Here is a 13,052-nt window from a genome sequence, read left to right as displayed (position 1 = left end):
CCCCCTTGTTGCGAGTGTCTGAGTGTGTCTGAGTGTGTGTCTGTGTGTGTGTGAGAGATCAGGGGGGGAGGGAATGAATGTGAGGAGGACGGATTCAGGGAGTGGGTTTGAGTCAGAGGGGGATAATTGATGGAGGGGGGAGAATGAGGAGACAGGGGGTGTAATAGAGGAAGTGAGGAAGAGAGGGGTGAGGGGAGAGAGTGAATGAAGAAGAGAGGGGGTAAGAAAGAGATGGGGCTACACCTTGGGACTATCTGCATTAGAGTGGCACCAGACAAGGTGGGTGTGGTGTGTGTGGTGTGTGTGTCTGAGTGAGAGAGAGAGAGTCTGAGTGAGAGAGAGAGAGTCTGAGTGAGAGAGAGAGAGTCTGAGTGAGAGAGAGAGAGTCTGAGTGAGTGAGAGAGAGTCTGAGTGAGAGAGAGAGAGTCTGAGTGAGAGAGAGAGAGTCTGAGTGAGAGAGAGAGAGTCTGAGTGAGAGAGAGAGAGTCTGAGTGAGAGAGAGAGAGTCTGAGTGAGAGGGAGAGGGAGAGTCTGAGAGGGAAAGTGAGAGTCTGAGAGTGAGAGTCTGAGAGTGAGAGTCTGAGAGGGAGAGTCTGAGAGGGAGAGTCTGAGAGGGAGAGTCTGAGAGGGAGAGTGAGAGTCTGAGAGAGGGAGAGTCTGAGAGAGGGAGAGTCTGAGAGAGGGAGAATCTGAGAGAGGGAGAGTCTGAGAGAGGGAGAGAGGGAGAGTCTGAGAGGGAGAGTCTGAGGGGGAGAGTGAGAGTCTGAGAGGGAGAGGGAGAGTCTGAGAGGGAGAGGGAGAGTCTGAGAGGGAGAGGGAGAGTCTGAGAGGGAGAGGGAGAGTCTGAGAGAGGGAGGGTGTGTGTTTGTGTCTGTGTCTGTGAATGAATACAGACACCAACCCACAGTCAGTCAGTCACCCACCCAAGTGTCAGTCACACACGAGTCAGTCAGTCAAAGTGTCAGTCACCCACCCCGTCACCCACACACCCCCACAACCACTCTCTCTCTCTGTCTAGTTAACATTATGCCCCCCCCTGAAAACATTTCTGCGGACGCCCATGTGTGTGTGTGTGTGTGTGTGTGTCTGTCACTGTGTGTCACTGTCTGTCTGTGTGTGTTTGTCACTGTGTGTGTGTGTCTCACTGTCTGTGTGTCTCACTGTCTGTGTGTCTCACTGTCTCTGTGTGTCTCACTGTCTCTGTGTGTCTCACTGTCACTGTCTGTGTGTCACTGTCACTGTTTGTGTGTCACTGTCACTGTCACGGTCACTGTGTCAATGTGTTTGTGTCTCACTGTCTGTGTGTGGCTGTATCCTCCCCTCCAAATTCCATCAACATGGCTGCGCGACGTAACGTAATGCTCATTGCCATAACAACGAGACGCTCCATGACGTCACGCGGCATCAAGTTCACATGATAACGGGACGTATTATGGCGCCGAGGCATCACGTGATGCCACATTGTCATGGCAACATGTCACTGTCTGACGTCAGTGTCTGGTTGTCATGGCAACGGGGTGCGTCACGTGATGTAATTTGTTTTATAAATAATTTTTTAATGTGTCCCGGTTTTTCATTTTGAAAATCTGGTCACCCTAATCAAGTGGTAAGTCTGCTCCATGCCTCCCTTGCCCCGATTCCCCCCCCCCCCCCGCTCCGATATCCCCCCCCCTCCCTGCACCGATTTCCCCCCCCCCTGCTCCGATTTGCCCGCCCCGCTCCGATTCCCCCCGCTCCGATTTCCCACCCCCTCCTGGCGCACGTCCAAGTCCAGAGCAGCAGCAGCAGCTGCCTGAGGTGATGAAGGACCTGAGTATCACCAGGGGGACGCGGGTAAGCAGCGCTCCGGGGGGAGTGAGGGTATAAGAGGAGTGGGGCTTGGGGGATGGGGGGAGGGGGTTTAAGAGGCTTGGGGGATAGAAGAACGAGTCTGCGGAGGGAGAAACACCTCACTGCCATCTCTCCTCCTCCTCCCCACACTGGGCAGCAGCTGCGGAGGATGGCACCTGCTCTGCAGTGCCGCAGTGTAAGATGAGAGGGAGCTATGCAAGGCCCTGACAGGGGAAGGGCAGGAGGGCCCTGGGACACCACCAGGCCTGACGCCTAATCCCAGCATCATTGGTCTTCTTGACTTCAATACATGTTGTATGTTTAAGTTTTACAGACACCCCCCCCCAATGATCTGTGCCCCAAAAAATGACTCAGTGTGATCTAAGCTGTCAGACCGTCCCTCATGCATCTGAAATTGCCACTTCTTGCAGCTGATTGTCATTTTTGTTTAAAGAGTGTCTGAAAGTGAGTGAGGGTCTGAGAGTGTGTGATTCCCCCCCCTTGCTCCGATTTGCGTGTGTGTGTGTGAATACAGACACCAACCCACAGTCAGTCATAGTCATCCACCACCCAAGTGTCAGTCAGTCAGTCACCCAAGTGTCAGTCAGTCACCCAAATGTCATTCAGTCAGTCACCCACCCAAGTGTCAGTTAAGTAGTGTCAGTCACCCACCCAAGTGTCAAACCCACCCTCCCAAGTGTCAGTCACCCAAGTGTCAGTCACCCACCCAAGTGTCAGTCAGTCACCCAAGTGTCAGTCAGTCAGTCACCCAAGTGTCAGTCAGTCAGTCACCCAAGTGTCAGTCAGTCACCCAAGTGTCAGTCAGTCAGTCAGTCAGTCACCCAAGTGTCAGTCAGTCAGTCACCCAAGTGTCAGTCAGTCAGTCACCCAAGTGTCAGTCAGTCAGTCACCCAAGTGTCAGTCAGTCACCCACCCACCCACCCAAGTGTCAGTCAGTCACCCACCCAAGTGTCAGTCAGTCACCCACCCACCCACCCAAGTGTCAGTCAGTCACCCACCCACCCACCCACCCACCCAAGTGTCAGTCAGTCACCTACCCAAGTGTCAGTCAGTCACCCACCCAAGAGTCAGTCAGTCAGTCAGTCACACAAGTGTCAGTCAGTCAGTCACCCAAGTGTCAGTTAGTCAGTCACCCAAATGTCAGTCAGTCAGTCACCCACCCAAGTGTCAGTCAAGTGTCAGTCACCCACCCATACCCAAGTGTCAGTCAAAAAGTGTCAGTCACCCACCCGAGTCAGTCAGTCACCCACCCAAGTGTCAGTCAGTCACCCACCCAAGTGTGAGTCACCCAAGTGTCAGTCAGTCAGTCAGTCACCCAAGTGTCAGTCAGCCAGTCACCCACCCAAGTGTCAGTCAGTCAGTCACCCACCCAAGTGTCAGTCAGTCAGTCACCCACCCACGTGTCAGTCAGTCAGTCACCCACCCACGTGTCAGTCAGTCACCCACCCAAGTGTCAGTCAGTCACCCACCCAAGTGTCAGTCAGTCACCCACCCAAGTGTCAGTCAGTCACCCACCAAAGTGTCAGTCAGTCACCCACCCAAGTGTCAGTCAGTTACCCACCCAAGTGTCAGTCAGTCAGTCAGTCAGTCAGTCACCTACCCAAGTGTCAGTCAGTCACCCAAGTGTCAGTCAGTCAGTCAGTCACCTACCCAAGTGTTAGTCACCCACCCAAGTGTCAGTCAGTCAGTCACCCAAGTGTCAGTCAGTCAGTCACACAAGTGTCAGTCAGTCAGTCAGTTACACAAGTGTCAGTCAGTCAGTCAGTCACACAAGTGTCAGTCAGTCTGTCACCCACCCAAGTGTCAGTCAGTCACCCAAGTGTCAGTCAGTCACCCAAGTGTCAGTCTGTCATCCACCCAAGTGTCAGTCACCCACCCAAGTGTCAGTCAGTCACCCAAGTGTCAGTCAGTCACCCAAGTGTCAGTCAGTCACCCACCGAAGTGTCAGTCAGTCAGTCACACAAGTGTCAGTCAGCCAGTCACACAAGTGTCAGTCAGTCAGCCAGTCACACAAGTGTCAGTCAGTCAGTCACACAAGTGTCAGTCAGCCAGTCACACAAGTGTCAGTCAGTCACACAAGTGTCAGTCAGTCACCCACCCAAGTGTCAGTCAGTCACCCACCCAAGAGTCAGTCAGTCAGTCACCCACCCAAGTGTCAGTCAGACAGTCACCCACCAAAGAGTCAGTCAGTCACCCAAGTGTCAGTTAGTCAGACACCCAAGTGTCAGTCATGTGTCAGTCACCCACCCATACCCAAGTGTCAGTCAGTCACCCAAGTGTCAGTCAGTCAGTCACCGAAGTGTCAGTCAGTCAGTCAGTCACCGAAGTGTCAGTCAGTCAGTCACACAAGTGTCAGTCAGTCACACAAGTGTCAGCCAGTCAGTCAGTCACACAAGTGTCAGTCAGTCAGCCAGTCACACAAGTGTCAGTCAGTCAGTCACACAAGTGTCAGTCAGTCACACAAGTGTCAGTCAGTTAGTCAGCCAGTCACACAAGTGTCAGTCAGTCAGTCACACAAGTGTCAGTCAGTCAGTCACACAAGTGTCAGTCAATCACCCACCCAAGTGTCAGTCAATCACCCACCCAAGTGTCAGTCAGTCACCCAAGTGTCAGTCAGTCACCCAAGTGTCAGTCAGTCACCCACCCAAGTGTCAGTTACCCACCAACCCAAGTGTCAGTCAGTCACACAAGTGTCAGGAGAAAAAGGTACAGGGTTAGGCACACGTATCACATTAGCATATGGTACTTCCCCATCAGACACCCAAGTGTCAGTCAGTCAGTCACACAAGTGTCAGTCAGTCAGTCAGTCACACAAGTGTCAGTCAGTCAGTCTGTCACCCACCCAAGTGTCAGTCAGTCACCCAAGTGTCAGTCAGTCACCCAAGTGTCAGTCAGTCACCCAAGTGTCAGTCTGTCATCCACCCAAGTGTCAGTCACCCACCCAAGTGTCAGTCAGTCACCCAAGTGTCAGTCAGTCACCCAAGTGTCAGTCAGTCACCCACCGAAGTGTCAGTCAGTCAGTCACACAAGTGTCAGTCAGCCAGTCACACAAGTGTCAGTCAGTCAGCCAGTCACACAAGTGTCAGTCAGTCAGCCAGTCACACAAGTGTCAGTCAGTCAGTCACACAAGTGTCAGTCAGCCAGTCACACAAGTGTCAGTCAGTCACACAAGTGTCAGTCAGTCACCCACCCAAGTGTCAGTCAGTCACCCACCCAAGAGTCAGTCAGTCAGTCAGTCACCCACCCAAGTGTCAGTCAGACAGTCACCCACCAAAGAGTCAGTCAGTCACCCAAGTGTCAGTTAGTCAGACACCCAAGTGTCAGTCATGTGTCAGTCACCCACCCATACCCAAGTGTCAGTCAGTCACCCAAGTGTCAGTCAGTCAGTCACCGAAGTGTCAGTCAGTCAGTCACCGAAGTGTCAGTCAGTCAGTCACACAAGTGTCAGTCAGTCACACAAGTGTCAGCCAGCCAGTCAGTCAGTCACACAAGTGTCAGTCAGTCAGCCAGTCACACAAGTGTCAGTCAGTCAGTCACACAAGTGTCAGTCAGTCAGTCACACAAGTGTCAGTCAGTCAGTCAGCCAGTCACACAAGTGTCAGTCAGTCAGTCACACAAGTGTCAGTCAGTCAGTCACACAAGTGTCAGTCAATCACCCACCCAAGTGTCAGTCAATCACCCACCCAAGTGTCAGTCAGTCACCCATGTGTCAGTCAGTCACCCATGTGTCAGTCAGTCACCCAAGTGTCAGTCAGTCACCCAAGTGTCAGTCAGTCACCCAAGTGTCAGTCAGTCACCCACCCAAGTGTCAGTTACCCACCCACCCAAGTGTCAGTCAGTCACACAAGTGTCAGGAGAAAAAGGTACAGGGTTAGGCACACGTATCACATTAGCATATGGTACTTCCCCATCAGATCCCTCGTCACTTAGTTCCCAATCCCTCAAATCCTTGGAGTACTTGGTGTTCTTACTTAACTTATCCCCGCTAGGTCCCGGTGTCATGACTCGTGACTGGGCAGGGGCAGTGGCTGGGGCAATGGCGCTAGGGGCTGGGGCTGGGGCAATGTCCGAATCAATGTCCAGCAAGCGGGTAATGCCGCGACCACTGGGCACTCTCTTGCTTGCCCTCTCTGTCAGGCTTCGTGTTCCTCGGGAAGGGCCTTGGCTTCTCAGGGTGGCCATTGCTGCGGCCATGGCTGCTCTCCGCAGGGAGAACAATGCTCCCGGGCCTCTTTTCCAGTCGGACCCAGAAGTGACGTCATCATGACCGCCCGCGGAATCCCCATCCGCTCCGTGGTCACGCACCGGAAGTGCGTCGAGGACCAGAAGGGGCGGTGGTGGATCATCCGGTCCACGGACGGGTATGTAGGCCGCAAGCCTCTCCTTCTCATTCTCTGCAGGATCCTTTGTTGCCTGGTGGGAGTAAGGGGGTGGTGGAGTCTCCTTACTGCTCCGCTGCCGGCTGATGACCTCTGGTTCCTCCGGAGCCATCTCGGATCCCATCTCCGCCGCACTGGGAGTCACCACGGCCGTGGAACTTCTACGGGTCTCAGGCCGCACCAGCGCTCGCCGTCGGGTGGTATCCGGACTCGTCTGCTCCCTCTCTCCGGTAAGTGGACCGCCATCTTTCTTACAGCTGGGGTGGTTCGCCGGTAGGCGCATCACCACCGATGAAACGCCATCTTCTTCCTCCGAAGACGACTTGGTCGCATCCTCCGCTATGGAGTCACCTGGGTCTTTTGCGGCCCCGCCAGTGGGTAGTGGTACGAAACGGTCCCGCTCCGGTACCTCCACTGCGCTCTTCTCTGCCGGAGTTTCTCTCGGCTCGGTAGTTGGCTGGGCCTTGGTTCCCACCTCAGCAGTGGTGCAGGGAACTAGGGCAGCCTTGTTTGTCGTCTCCGCTACCTCCGTTAATGTTCCTGGAGGGTCTTTAGCATAGGCCATGGTTCGTTAGGCCATAGGTAGTACGTGCCACATTGAGGGCATCGTGCTTTGGTGCTTGCGGCCGCTCCGGGTGTCCTGCAGTGTACACACAGGCACCGAAGGTTCTCTCAGCCACCAGGTAGCCTCCTGGGAGTTGGAAAACTGTCGTGCTCGGTTCTGACATGGTTTGCTCAGGGGTGGCACAGTTCAATGTTTCAGCTCCTTGCTCTTCGAATGCCAAAGCGGAAAAGAGAAAAAGTTCCTCCTTGAATGCACTCGGATGAGCCAGTATTGATAGTAATGAGTGTGTTAAAAACCTTTTAATCACAAGAGAAGGTTAAAAAAGAATTGTACAGAGGGGCATGGTATATATAATCCAAGGCCAGCCCCTAAAAGGCAAACCAGCAGAATCGTCCTCACTCTTGAGGAGATATGGGTATAACAACACCTAAATGTGGAACTGTGTCGCTCAGATAGTACCCTTTCCTATAATACCAGATTAGAGGGTCCATAAACCATATGGAAATCCTTATGTCAATAATTCAATGAACCTAAAATGATATAGGTCATTGAAGCTAAGTCTGGAGGGTAATTATCTTACACCGACTGGACAGATGGTATATATCTGGGTGATGTCCCTAGTCCACTTAAGCGGTGTGTATAGTAGAAAAACAAGACATGGTGAAAACAATAACAACGCAACAAAGATTATAGTCAAAAAAAGAAAAAACTCAACCACCATGTACATATAGTAGTGAGATGTGTAGCTAAATAGTGTGTGAGCTCTGCAAAGGGCAAGCACAAAGTGTGCTAACGGAGACGCCCTGAGGCACGGTTCAAAGACCGTATCCAGTTATAGCCTCTATATACTCGTTGATGTTTAGTGCAGAGATCAAAATCACAAAAAGCCTCTAACAAAGATTATAATCAAAAAAAGAAAAAACTCAACCACCATGTACATATAGTAGTGAGATGTGTAGCTAAATAGTGTGTGAGCTCTGCAAAGGGCAAGCACAAAGTGTGCTAACGGAGACGCCCTGAGGCACGGTTCAAAGACCGTATCCAGTTATAGCCTCTATATACTCGTTGATGTTTAGTGCAGAGATCAAAATCACAAAAAGCCTCTCTAGAGTCCAGTAGTTAGCACTAATCAGGCCCAGTAGTTATAGGTTGCTGATAAGTACATGGGGTGAGGAACAAACTAACTCATAAATCAGATTAAGTCTCCCTCTAAGCAGGTAAATATAATATATACACAGCTAGGGCTGATAATGGTCAGTTAACAGAACCCCTGATTACATCCCCCTCTCTTATTTGCACATATTATGCTGGTAACCTGAATGATAGCTATGATAGAGTGAAAACATAGCAGACATAACAATTCACAGTAGATTGTCAGGACAGGATAGTATCTTCAGTCCTAATAAGGGTGCTACTTAGCTCTTGTGTGCACTCAAAAGCCGCTGCACCATCGTTGGTAGAGGGGAACGGCAGCATAATACCAGGGGAGGGGTATCCCGCGCGCGATCCCGCGCGAAACGTGCGTCAGGTGACTACGAGCGTGGTGACGTCACCGCACCCAAGATGGCGCCTCCGCGGCTGTAGCTGCTGCCTCGAGACCAGAATACCCCTCCCCTGGTATTATGCTGCCGTTCCCCTCTACCAACGATGGTGCAGCGGCTTTTGAGTGCACACAAGAGCTAAGTAGCACCCTTATTAGGACTGAAGATACTATCCTGTCCTGACAATCTACTGTGAATTGTTATGTCTGCTATGTTTTCACTCTATCATAGCTATCATTCAGGTTACCAGCATAATATGTGCAAATAAGAGAGGGGGATGTAATCAGGGGTTCTGTTAACTGACCATTATCAGCCCTAGCTGTGTATATATTATATTTACCTGCTTAGAGGGAGACTTAATCTGATTTATGAGTTAGTTTGTTCCTCACCCCATGTACTTATCAGCAACCTATAACTACTGGGCCTGATTAGTGCTAACTACTGGACTCTAGAGAGGCTTTTTGTGATTTTGATCTCTGCACTAAACATCAACGAGTATATAGAGGCTATAACTGGATACGGTCTTTGAACCGTGCCTCAGGGCGTCTCCGTTAGCACACTTTGTGCTTGCCCTTTGCAGAGCTCACACACTATTTAGCTACACATCTCACTACTATATGTACATGGTGGTTGAGTTTTTTCTTTTTTTGATTATAATCTTTGTTAGAGGCTTTTTGTGATTTTGATCTCTGCACTAAACATCAACGAGTATATAGAGGCTATAACTGGATACGGTCTTTGAACCGTGCCTCAGGGCGTCTCCGTTAGCACACTTTGTGCTTGCCCTTTGCAGAGCTCACACACTATTTAGCTACACATCTCACTACTATATGTACATGGTGGTTGAGTTTTTTCTTTTTTTGACTATAATCTTTGTTGCGTTGTTATTGTTTTCACCATGTCTTGTTTTTCTACTATACACACCGCTTAAGTGGACTAGGGACATCACCCAGATATATACCATCTGTCCAGTCGGTGTAAGATAATTACCCTCCAGACTTAGCTTCAATGACCTATATCATTTTAGGTTCATTGAATTATTGACATAAGGATTTCCATATGGTTTATGGACCCTCTAATCTGGTATTATAGGAAAGGGTACTATCTGAGCGACACAGTTCCACATTTAGGTGTTGTTATACCCATATCTCCTCAAGAGTGAGGACGATTCTGCTGGTTTGCCTTTTAGGGGCTGGCCTTGGATTATATATACCATGCCCCTCTGTACAATTCTTTTTTAACCTTCTCTTGTGATTAAAAGGTTTTTAACACACTCATTACTATCAATACTGGCTCATCCGAGTGCATTCAAGGAGGAACTTTTTCTCTTTTCCGCTTTAGTTATACTTTTCCTCTTTTGCACCGGTATTTGGCGCGACACCTTATTACTTATACACTTTTTACCTGCTGATGCGGGAGCATCCCTTACCCCTCCCTCCCCCCCCCCTCCCCATTCTTGGTTGGATTATCTCTTCGAATGCCAGACAGAAGTGAAGCTCCTTGCTCTCACTTCCTGTCCCTCCCTTCGCTGGGGAGGACGCTCCTCCTTGTGCCCCCTCCCTCTGGTGGAAACAAGAGGAGGGGCACTCCTTCTCTCAGTGTGACGTGTCTTTGTCTGTCGGCCAGTCACAGCACAGGTGGGTGGGCTTTCGGCTTTCGCGCCGCTCCGCTCCTTTTGCAGGGGATCTGGGTTTGTCGCCATTTTAGTTCGGCTGCTAACTGCTGGGCCGTGGATGGCGCTGCGGTCGCCATTTTTAACTCTTTCATGCTCCGCGGAGCACATGTAGTGACGGCCGCCATCTTTGATGAGCCCTCCAAATGTATAATGTCACTATTCTCAGTGTCTAGTGTATAGTTCGTTCCTAGACACTGACTGTTCTCACACTGCTCACTGAACGCTCTCTGCATGCTCTTTCTGACTGTTTGCCCACTTATATGATGTGGCATACCCCAGGCTAGGCAGAACTCTCTCTCTGTGCACCGCACTTGCTGACGGTTCCTGCAAGTACTCTGTGGTGTGTTTTATGTGGGTGCTGGCTAGTGTACCCGGGCATCTCCCTAAGGTACGGGCGTCTCCTACTTTTGGCCACTCATAGTGTGGGCCCTGGGCCATGGTCCCTGGACTAGTTAACAGGCTAACACCCCCAGTTGCCTCACACTATCTGCCTCAAGGGACTAAGACAGCTATAGCTCCACACCCATCTTACAACACCCTCTTAGGGCACCCAGGGCATACTGTGCGGGAATCCAACCTCCCCTGACTACCCCTGGTATGCATACAGGCCCTACTCTCTCCAGTACTTGCACGGAAGGTGCACTTCACTCTTCCTGCTCTGCCTTGCTGAAAGCCTGTCCTGTTCTGGATCTCAGCAGCTCGCCTCCAAATGTAACCCATGTTCCCCCCCCCCCACCCCGGTCGCAGACTGGACCTCTAGGGTGTAGTGAGGGCTGGCTACATGTATGTTGGTGGTGCATACCTGTGAGGAACAGGAGAGCCTGAGTCTCCCGCGGTGATATATGGGATAACAGGGACAGGCTTCTGGTGTATATGCCTCCATCTTCTTAGCAACGGTGGTGCAATGCCTCCATCTCTGGCGAGCCTTAATGAATAAGGAGAAACCCTCCCAGAGAAGCCTTGGTCCCAGGGCGAGAGGTTTCAATCTCACAACACAGTCTTTGATAAAAGCAGCAATGTTTCTTTATTCCTTTGGTAGCAGCACACAGCAAATCATACACTGCAGTTCATACACAGCAGTGTTTCCAAATCTATACAGGGTCTTTTCCTCCTCTCCTCTCCTCCAGGCTGTACCCCTGCAGGATGGGCTGTATGGGGCTTCAATACCCCTTGCACCCACCCAAAGGGTATATCCTCTGGGTGATGCTAGATCTCCCCCTCATCCCCTGAGCAGGGTGAGGGGCATTGGTCCACCGCCTCTAGTTCTATCTGCTCCACTCAGGCTGGGCCTGAGTATCTCCTCCCAGCACAGTTGTCTCTCTAAGCATAACCTCTCAGGTCAGACACTCCAGCACTCTGCTTCCAGGACAAAACAGAACTACTTGTCACTTACAGGAACAGGCAGAACTAAGTTTAGACAGCCCCACCCCTCATGATGTCAGCAGGCCCTGCCCTCTGTCTCATGCCTGCACAAAGAATCAGGGGCCTGCCTCCATCACTCAAGGCAGGGCTTGAAGCAGGGGAAAAACCCATGATAACTACTGGCGGCCTGCCCTTAACAGGACTTACACCAGTAGGAGAAAGATATAGCCCCCATTTCTTACCGGGGCTACACTAGTTTTCCTAAATCCAGGCGTGCGCAAACTTCTTGAGCTGCGGCCCTCTTCCCAATGAGGGCAAACCAGCTCTGTGACATCACAGGCCCACCCACCCCCCGCGACACGCCCTGGACGGCAAGCGGTCTAAGGCCAGGGAAAGTACCTGCTTTCCCTCAGCCTCTGCGCGCCTCCGCACGGCTGAAGTCTCTATGGACTCAGCCTTAGGCAGAGAATGGATATTAAGTGACAAATAAGAAAACTTACAAAATATACACAAAACATAGATTTTATTAAATAAACATTTGTATTATTACAATTGGAATAAAACAGTACAGCAGTTTGAGCACTCAATACTAATCAAACCTATTTTAGACTCTTGTTTTAAACACGGGTCAGTTTACAACACTACAAAGCTTGCTCACACTGAAACATCCTTTTACAAATTGTACCTTAATAATACATTGTGCAGCCGGCATCGTAGATTTGTACACATTGCACATTTGCATGTCGTTACCCAGGATCCCTGGCTGCAGTAGAAGGTTTGTATGCTAAGCGATAATTGAGACAGGCAGGGTTGCAGACCTGTAACAGACATGTGAATGTGCTCACATGTGATATGTTTTATTTGCTGTATGGTGAAATTTGTTGCCACTTTTTTTTAATTTTTTTTTACTAATTATAACTTATTTTGTGCTTGGTACACATTGACAAGATCATTTTCTAATATGTTCCATAAACATTTACTGCATTGATAGAAAAGATATACATCAATTTAAATATACAAGGAATAAATAATTGTTAAATGGTTTTCTTTTAACATACAAACATGTCTATCTAAACAGTCATAAACATTTTATACAATTAACACACACCGGCTTTTTTGTATCCAGAAGGAACCAAGTGCAATTCTATACTATTGATTAAAGTGCATAGCACTCTGGTTCTCCCTTCCCCAATATGAGAATGCTGAACAATGTAGCAATAAGGAGTATTACTATATTCTCTCCCAAAAAAATAATAACCCTCTCTGTCAACCTCTAAACACTTCAATTCTCTGCGAACACCAATATAAAAACTTGCAATATGAAGAAGATGGTGTTAGAGGGTAGAGAATGAACAATATGTAAGTATGTATATCTTTATTTATATCGCGCACACAGCTGAACGTAGCGCTTTACAAGAGAGACGATACAGTACAGGGGATTCTAGTACAATAAGTGCAACAAATAGGATCAGACAATAGGAATGTCAGAGGTATGTTGGAAAAGTTACAGAGACAGCAGGTGAGGGAATAAGTGCAATAGATGGCACATACTTGAGACATACTTGAAAACGAGAGGTAACTCTCAATGTATTACTTCTTGGTACACATTTTATAAATAAAAATGAATGTCCCAGACTGCATGATGCTTTGCATATTTATTTATTTACATATTTACAGGA

The 13,052-nt window shown here is 49.7% G+C and overlaps 1 protein-coding gene across 1 annotated transcript in view; it reads left to right on the top strand.

Moving 5' to 3' along the window:
- The window catches only part of IQGAP2 (IQ motif containing GTPase activating protein 2), a 501,518-nt gene that overhangs the window by 374,058 nt on the left and 114,408 nt on the right, over positions 1-13,052 (top strand). The window lies entirely within an intron of this gene.

The sequence above is a fragment of the Ascaphus truei genome, chromosome 1, assembly GCF_040206685.1.
Source record: "Ascaphus truei isolate aAscTru1 chromosome 1, aAscTru1.hap1, whole genome shotgun sequence".
Lineage (NCBI taxonomy): Eukaryota > Metazoa > Chordata > Amphibia > Anura > Ascaphidae > Ascaphus > Ascaphus truei.
This window is presented reverse-complemented; position numbering and strand designations above follow the sequence as displayed.